The sequence below is a fragment of the Sapajus apella genome, unplaced genomic scaffold (assembly GCF_009761245.1).
Source record: "Sapajus apella isolate SASKATOON/1434 unplaced genomic scaffold, GSC_monkey_1.0 scaffold3604, whole genome shotgun sequence".
Lineage (NCBI taxonomy): Eukaryota > Metazoa > Chordata > Mammalia > Primates > Cebidae > Sapajus > Sapajus apella.
Window position 1 is genome coordinate 1 of NW_022440530.1, and position 6,925 is coordinate 6,925.

General features: G+C 39.7%; 1 long non-coding RNA gene across 1 annotated transcript; it reads left to right on the forward strand.

The window, feature by feature from the left end:
- The first annotated feature begins 1,609 nt into the window (after positions 1-1,609).
- On the forward strand, positions 1,610-3,063 carry LOC116547565. Its single transcript, XR_004267093.1, has 2 exons — positions 1,610-1,825; positions 2,997-3,063. It is a non-coding gene; the product is annotated as an uncharacterized LOC116547565 (long non-coding RNA).
- The last annotated feature ends 3,862 nt before the right edge of the window (positions 3,064-6,925 follow it).

The window sequence follows — 6,925 nt, forward strand, 5'->3', positions numbered from 1 at the left end:
TGACCTCCAGACTGCCCCTCGGGCTCCAGACGCTCCCCGAACTTCTCTGGGATGTGTAAGTTAGAGATTTCTTCTGTTCCTGCGTTTTGGTCCTGCCTCCTCCTTGTGCCTTACCTGACTGACACCCCAGAGCCTACCTTTCCACCTGGCCAGGGCTCTCCTGGAGAGGGGCTGGTTTCTGGCCTCCTTTAAAGAGAGACCGCAAGACCAAATTAGAGAGAAACCTAAATAAATAAATCACAACAGAAAGCTTGGTTGTTTACTTATAATACATATTTATGATGTAAAGTGTGTTCATTGTAGATTTAGAACACACTGGACCTAGCTCTAAATGGCACTGCTGTCTTGTGGTCTGCAGTTATTCCTCATTTCATTTTCCACTTGAAGTCATTGTGTTCCCTCAGTTTATAAACACCTTGAATTCTTTTCTGAAAAGACAATTTAACTTGATAGGGCATCCCCCTTAGGATCCATAACCCCCAATGCAGAACATATTACACGTGCAGAACTGTGAGCACCATGTCCTATGTTATTCAAGAAAGAAAATAATGTTGAAAGGCAGGAAAGTCCTTATGAAGAAGTTTAAAGGGGTAGAAGAATAGAGAGATGAACTGGATATGGAAAAAGTCAGTTTTCCTTTCCTTTAGGCATAAGCCCCTTTGGAAACTAGCTAGTAAAAGTCACAGTCCCTTTAGATGGCAAGGTTAGTGAATACTAAGAAAACACTATGGTTCACATGTTCATCGTGGAAAGCACACCTGTAATATTTCATCTGGTCTCTCAGTGACCCTATAAGAAACATGAGACATTTTCAGATGAGGTGATTGGGCTTCAGGGTGAAATTAGGAGACTGGTAATACTTACATAGAGAGAAAGTGGTGGAACTGAATTCAAATCCAAATTCTTCCAACTGTAAGCACAGGGCAATTTCCACAAATCCGCCCACTAACCAGAGAAATGTGATTTATCCAAACATTTAAATTGATGCTATGGCCAGTTGAGTATAGTTTTGGCCTATACTTTTGATTCCTCACTACCAGCCTATCACTGTTTATCTGATATGGGCAGCAGAATTAAGACATAATGAAGTCCAATAGAATCTCTCATTATTTGTGTAGATACAGCAGTAACAGAGACGGTGATATAGTTTGGACGTTTGGCCCCTCCAAATCTCATGTTGAAATGTAATCCCCAGTGTTGGAGGTAGGGCCTGCTGGGAGGGAGGTGTTGGCTCATGGGGCAGATCCTTCATGAATGGCTGGGTGCTCTCCTCACGGTAATGGCTGAATTCTTGCTCTTGTCACTCACTGAGATCTGGTTGTTAAAGGTGGTACTGCCCCCATCTCTCTCTTGCTTCCTTTCTCACCATGTTAGGTGCCAGCTCCCCTTTGTCTTCTGCCATGATTGTAAGCTCCCTGAGGCCTCACAAGAAGCCGATGCTGATGCCATGCTTCTTGGGCAGTCTGTACAACCATGATTCTAATCACCCTCATTTCCCTATAAATTACCCAGCGTCAGGTATTCCTTTATTACAGCAATGCAAATTGGACTAATACAGATGGGGAGATATAGATGTTAATTTAAAACGTGTTTATATACTGCCTAATATTCTCACTGAGACTGGGAGGTGTTAGAGATACGTAATTGAAAACAAAATACCCTCCCAACCAAGAAAACTTCTCCACAAAGGTAGAAGAGAAAGAAAACAGTTTTTAAAATATTATTTAATTTCCTGGGTACGTGTGCAGAACGTGCAGGTTTGTTACATAGGTATGCAGGTGTCTTGGTGCTTTGCTGTATCTGATCCTCCCATCATCTACACTAGGTATTTCTCCTAATGTTATCCCTTCCCAATCTCCCCACCCCTGCCTCTTCCTCCCCTAGCCCTCACCTCCCACCTGCAGGCCCCAGCGTGTGATGTTCCCCTCCCTATGATGTTCCTCCTCCCCCCATTAGAAAAACACTCTAACGATAGTTTCTTTTCCTGTGCACAAGTTCTTGAGTTTAATTAGGTCCCACTTGTCTATTTTGGCTTTTGTTGCCATTGCTTTTGGTGTTTTAGTCATGAAGTCCTTGCCTATGCTTATGTCCAGAATGGTATTGCCTAGGTTTTCTTCTCAGGTTTTTATGGTGTCAGGTCTTATGTTTAAATCTTTAATCCATCTGCAGTTAATTTTTGTATAAGGTGCAAGGAAGGGATCCAGTTTCAGCTTTCTGCATATGGCTAGCCAGTTTTCCCAACACCATTTGTTAAATAGGGTAACCTTTCCCCATTGCTTGTTTTTGTCAGGTTTGTCAAAGATCAGGCAGTTGTAGCTGTGTGGTGTTACTTTCAAGGCCTCTGTTCTGTCCCATTGGTCTATATATCTGTTTTGGTACCAGCACCATGCTGTTTTGATTCCTGTAGCCTTGTAGTATAGTTTGAAGTCAGGTAGTATGATGCCTCCAGAATTGTGTGCTTAGGATTGTCTTGGTTCTCTGTGTTGGTTCTCTTTTGGTTCCATATAAAGCTTAAGGTGGTTTTTTCCAATTCTATGAAGAAAGTCATTGGTAGCTTGATGGAGATAGCATTGAATGTGTAAATCATTTTGGGCAGTATGGCCATTTTTGCAATATCGATTCCTCCTAACCATGAGCATGAAATGTTTTTCTATCTGTTTGTGTCCTCTCTCCTTTTCTTGAGCAGTGGCTTGTCGCTCTTTTTGAAGAGGTCCTTCACATCTTTTGTTAGTTGTAATTCTATGTATTTTATTCCCTTTGTAGCAGTTGTGAATGGGAGTTCAGTCATGATTTGGCACTGTGTCCATTGTGTATAGTAATGCTTGCGATTTTTGCACATTGATTTTGTATCCTGAGACTTTGGTGAAGTTGCTTATCAGCTTAAGGAGATTTTGGGCTGAGACAATGGGGTCCTTTAAATGTACAATCATGTCATGTGCAAATAGAGACAATCTGACTTCCTCTTTTCCTAATTGAATAACCTTTATTTCTTTTAGCATTAAACCAGAGTGAGATGCACATCTCAGGAAATCAGCTCAGAAATTGCAACGGCAGAAAAAAAAATCTCACCTTTTTAAATAACAAGGAGATATAACTTTTAACGTACACATTCTCAAGGTAAGTAATAACTTGTCCTCAAGGGGACTTTACAGTCCCATTTGTCACACACCTTTCATTTTAAATTTTCTTAGTAGTTGGAGGAACCATCTGTGTTTGACAGTTGGCTTTATTCAAAGAAAAAAATAAACTTCTTATGTCTTTATAAAAGTAGGTTTTCTTGCAACTTGGAGAAAGCTGCCTGCTGAACTTACCCTCCCAGCCTCCTACTGAACCTGAGAAATGGAGGTGTTATATTTCTTGATAATTTTCAAAGTGATGATTCCCAGGCTTTGAGAGCAGCATCCCTGGGTCTTAAAGCTAACAAGAGACTAAGTTATATTTTAAGAATATTTATGTACATTTCAAAATGACAAAGATGTACAAGCTTTCTAAAGTAAATGCCCTAAGCAAAAGGTGCCTCTTTTCTTATTTTGAACGTGGAGAATATATTAGTCAGTTAGTCATTATAGGCTTCCTAACAAAACACTACGGATTGGGTAACTTAAACAACAGATGTTTATTCCCTCACTGTTCTCGAGGCTGAAAGGCCAGGATGAAGGTGCCAGGGGGGCTGGCTTTTGGTGAGACTGCTCTTCCTATCTTGGAGACAGTTACCTTTTCACTCTCTGCCATGTATGCTTTTCTGCATGCACAGAGAGAGAGATCTCTTGTGTCTCTTTCTCCTTTTAGAAGAACACCAGTCTTATCTTACTGAAGCCCAACCTTTGTCATCTCATCTAACCTTAATTAGCTCTCTAAAGGCCCTTTCTGCCAATAAAGTCACACTGGAGGGTAGGACTTTCACATACAAATTTAGTGTGGGGCACAATTCCGTCCTTAACAAAGAGTTGAGCTTCTTATTTTTAGTTGGCATTTGTCCTTATGGGAGTAACCAGCCAGGCTAAGTCCTTCTCATCGTGGGGCATGTGTTAGAAGAAGAGATGATCATAAGAGAGTACATGTATCACTTGGAAGTAATAATCAAGGAAAGAAAGAGTGATGAGTGAAGGCCCTTGGCTCAAGGATGAAAAGACACCAGCCAGCTCCTGGTTAGCCAGACAGTAAATCGAGCATTCCTGATGATTTGGAAAGAAAAGAATGGAGCTAGAAAAACCAATTCATGGAAGCAGAATCGTCTAGATAATCAGTGATATAACTAAGCTGTATTAAGACTATTAGGACATCAATCAATAATTTATCAACATTCCACTTACATATTCATTTATGCACTCAACATTTAATTGCCCCTAGATTCATTGTACACACCAGTATGGCTGAAAACTACCCAGATAATTTTTTCCTTCCTGCAATCACTCACTATCAGTGCAGAGTTCATGAAACTATTAATTAGGTTTCAACTTAGATTTCAATTTCAAGCTGTTGTCATGTTGATTTTACACAAATACTTATGAGGTGAAATGACAGAATTCTCCTCCTACCAGTACAGCTCACAAAACCCATGAAACATTTATATGGCTTGAAGCATCGTATGTGCTCAGTTTATGGTGAGAAAATAGTTATCTCCATTTCTTCCCAGTTTTAAAAAACAACCAGCAACTAATTGATATAGTATAACTCACTCAAAGCAACTGAAAGACAGCCTGGATAAACTTACAAGATTATGTAGTCTTATAACTTCCACATATAGATAGTAAACTTGCATCTAAGGAGTTCGGGATGAGTCTTCAGGAACCCAGTACTTCACTCTTCTCTATTTATGGCCATTCTGTTGGTAGGGTGGATTTTCATCACTGGAGGCAGATGTTACAGTGCTCCTCCCCTCAGGAAATCAGGCTTAGAGGAAGGCAAGTGAAGGCCAGATGGGACTGAGCCTCCACCCAGCTCCCCATGCCCATCCACCCTCTGGTTCTCTACCCTGTGCATCGTCTCTACACAAACAGCAAGCAGTTTTTTACTTTATTCAGTCAAATAAAGGGTAGACCTCTTCATGTAAGATAATGACGTGTTCAGTAATAAAATATTTGAAGTCAGGTTAGACATGTTTTAATGACTGAGTCATATTTTAAAGAAATAAAAGAGATGATGATTCATTGTGCATTTGTTATACCAAGTTTCAGACAAGACTACCATGGGCCCTGGGCACTAAGCATGAGTGAAGCATTTTAGTCTCAGGAAGACAGGTTTTGTACTGTATTCTGTATTACACAGAATCAGAAAGTAGAGAGGTTGGAGAGTCCTAGATAAGATGATAGAGAATGGGTAGGACACCCTTCTCCTGACCAGCAGACTGCTGGTTAACCTCGACTTTGTCCTCACCTAGCTTCCCACATGGTTCATTGATGGCAGTGGGGCATAATGCCTTATCTGCTGAAATGCAAAGGAAACACTGATACATTTTAAATTTATTTCCTCGAGTAAATTGAACTTTCCCCTAAATATCACAGTATTAATGACTTTAAATCTTGGCTCTGCCACTTACTATGTGTAACGTTGAGTAAGTAATTTAACTTTTCTATGTCTCAATTCCTCATCTGTAAAATGAGGTTGACAATAGTGTCCCCTGAGGGTGGTTGGTGAGAATATTACATAAATCAAGATATGTAAACCTCCCAGAACAATGCCTAGTGCATAATACATACTTCATAAGAAGATTCGTTATTTTATTTTCCACAAGTTATTGGGGTGCAGGTGGTATTTGGTTACGTGAGTAAATTCTTTAGTGATGTGTGAGATCCTGATGCGCCCATCGCCTGAGCAGTATACAGGCATTGTATTTGTTGCCTTTGTCCCTTGTACCTCCCCCCTCCCCCAAGTCACCAAAGTCCACTGTGTCATTCTTAAGCCTTTGTGTCCTCATAGCTTAATTCCCACATATCAGTGAGAACATACAATATTTGGTTTTCCATTCTTGAGTTGCCTCACTTAGAATAATTGTCACTAGTCTCATATAGGTCATGGCAAATGCTGTTAATTTATTCCTTTTTTTGGCTGAGTAGTATTCCATCATGTATATGTATACCAATTTCTTTATCCTCTCATTGACTGATGGGCATTTGGGCTGGTTCCATGATTTTGCAGTTGTGAATTGTGTTGCTATAAACATGCATGTGCAAGTATCTTTTTCAAACAATGACATTTTTGTTTTCAGGGTAGATATCCAGTAATGCTATTGCTTGATCAAATGGTAATTCTACTTTTAGTTCTTTAAGGAACTCCGGCCTATTTTCAGTAGTGGCTGTACTCGTTTACATTTCTTCTAGGAGTGTAGAAGTGTTCCCTAATCGCTGCAACCACGCCAACATCTACCGTTTTTGTTTTTGTTTTTTAAATGCTTTGATTATGGCCATCCTTGCAGGAGTAATGTCGTATTGCATTGTAGTTTTGATTTGCATTTCCCACATCATTAGTGATGTTGAGCATTTTTTAAACTGCTTGCTAGCCATTTGTATATCTTCTTTGAAGAATTGTGTATTTATGTCCTTCGCCCACTTTTTGACGGGTTTGTTTGATTTTTTCTTACTGATTTGTTTGAGTTTGTTGTAGATTCTGGATAGGAGTCCTTTGTCAGAAGTATATATTGTGAACATTTTCTCTCACTCTGTGAGTTAACTGTTTATTCTACTGACTGTTCTTTTTGCCATTCAAAAGCTCTTTAGTTATGTCCCAGCTATTTATCTTTGTTTATATTGCAATCGCTTTTGGGTTTTTAGTCATTAAATCTTTGCCTAAGGCAATGCCTAAAAGGGTTTTTCCAGTGTTATCTTCTGGAATTTTATAGTTTCAGGTCTTAGATTTAAGTCCTTAATCTGTCCTGAGTTGATTTTTGTATAAGGTGAGAGATGAGGATCCAGTTTTATTCTCCTAC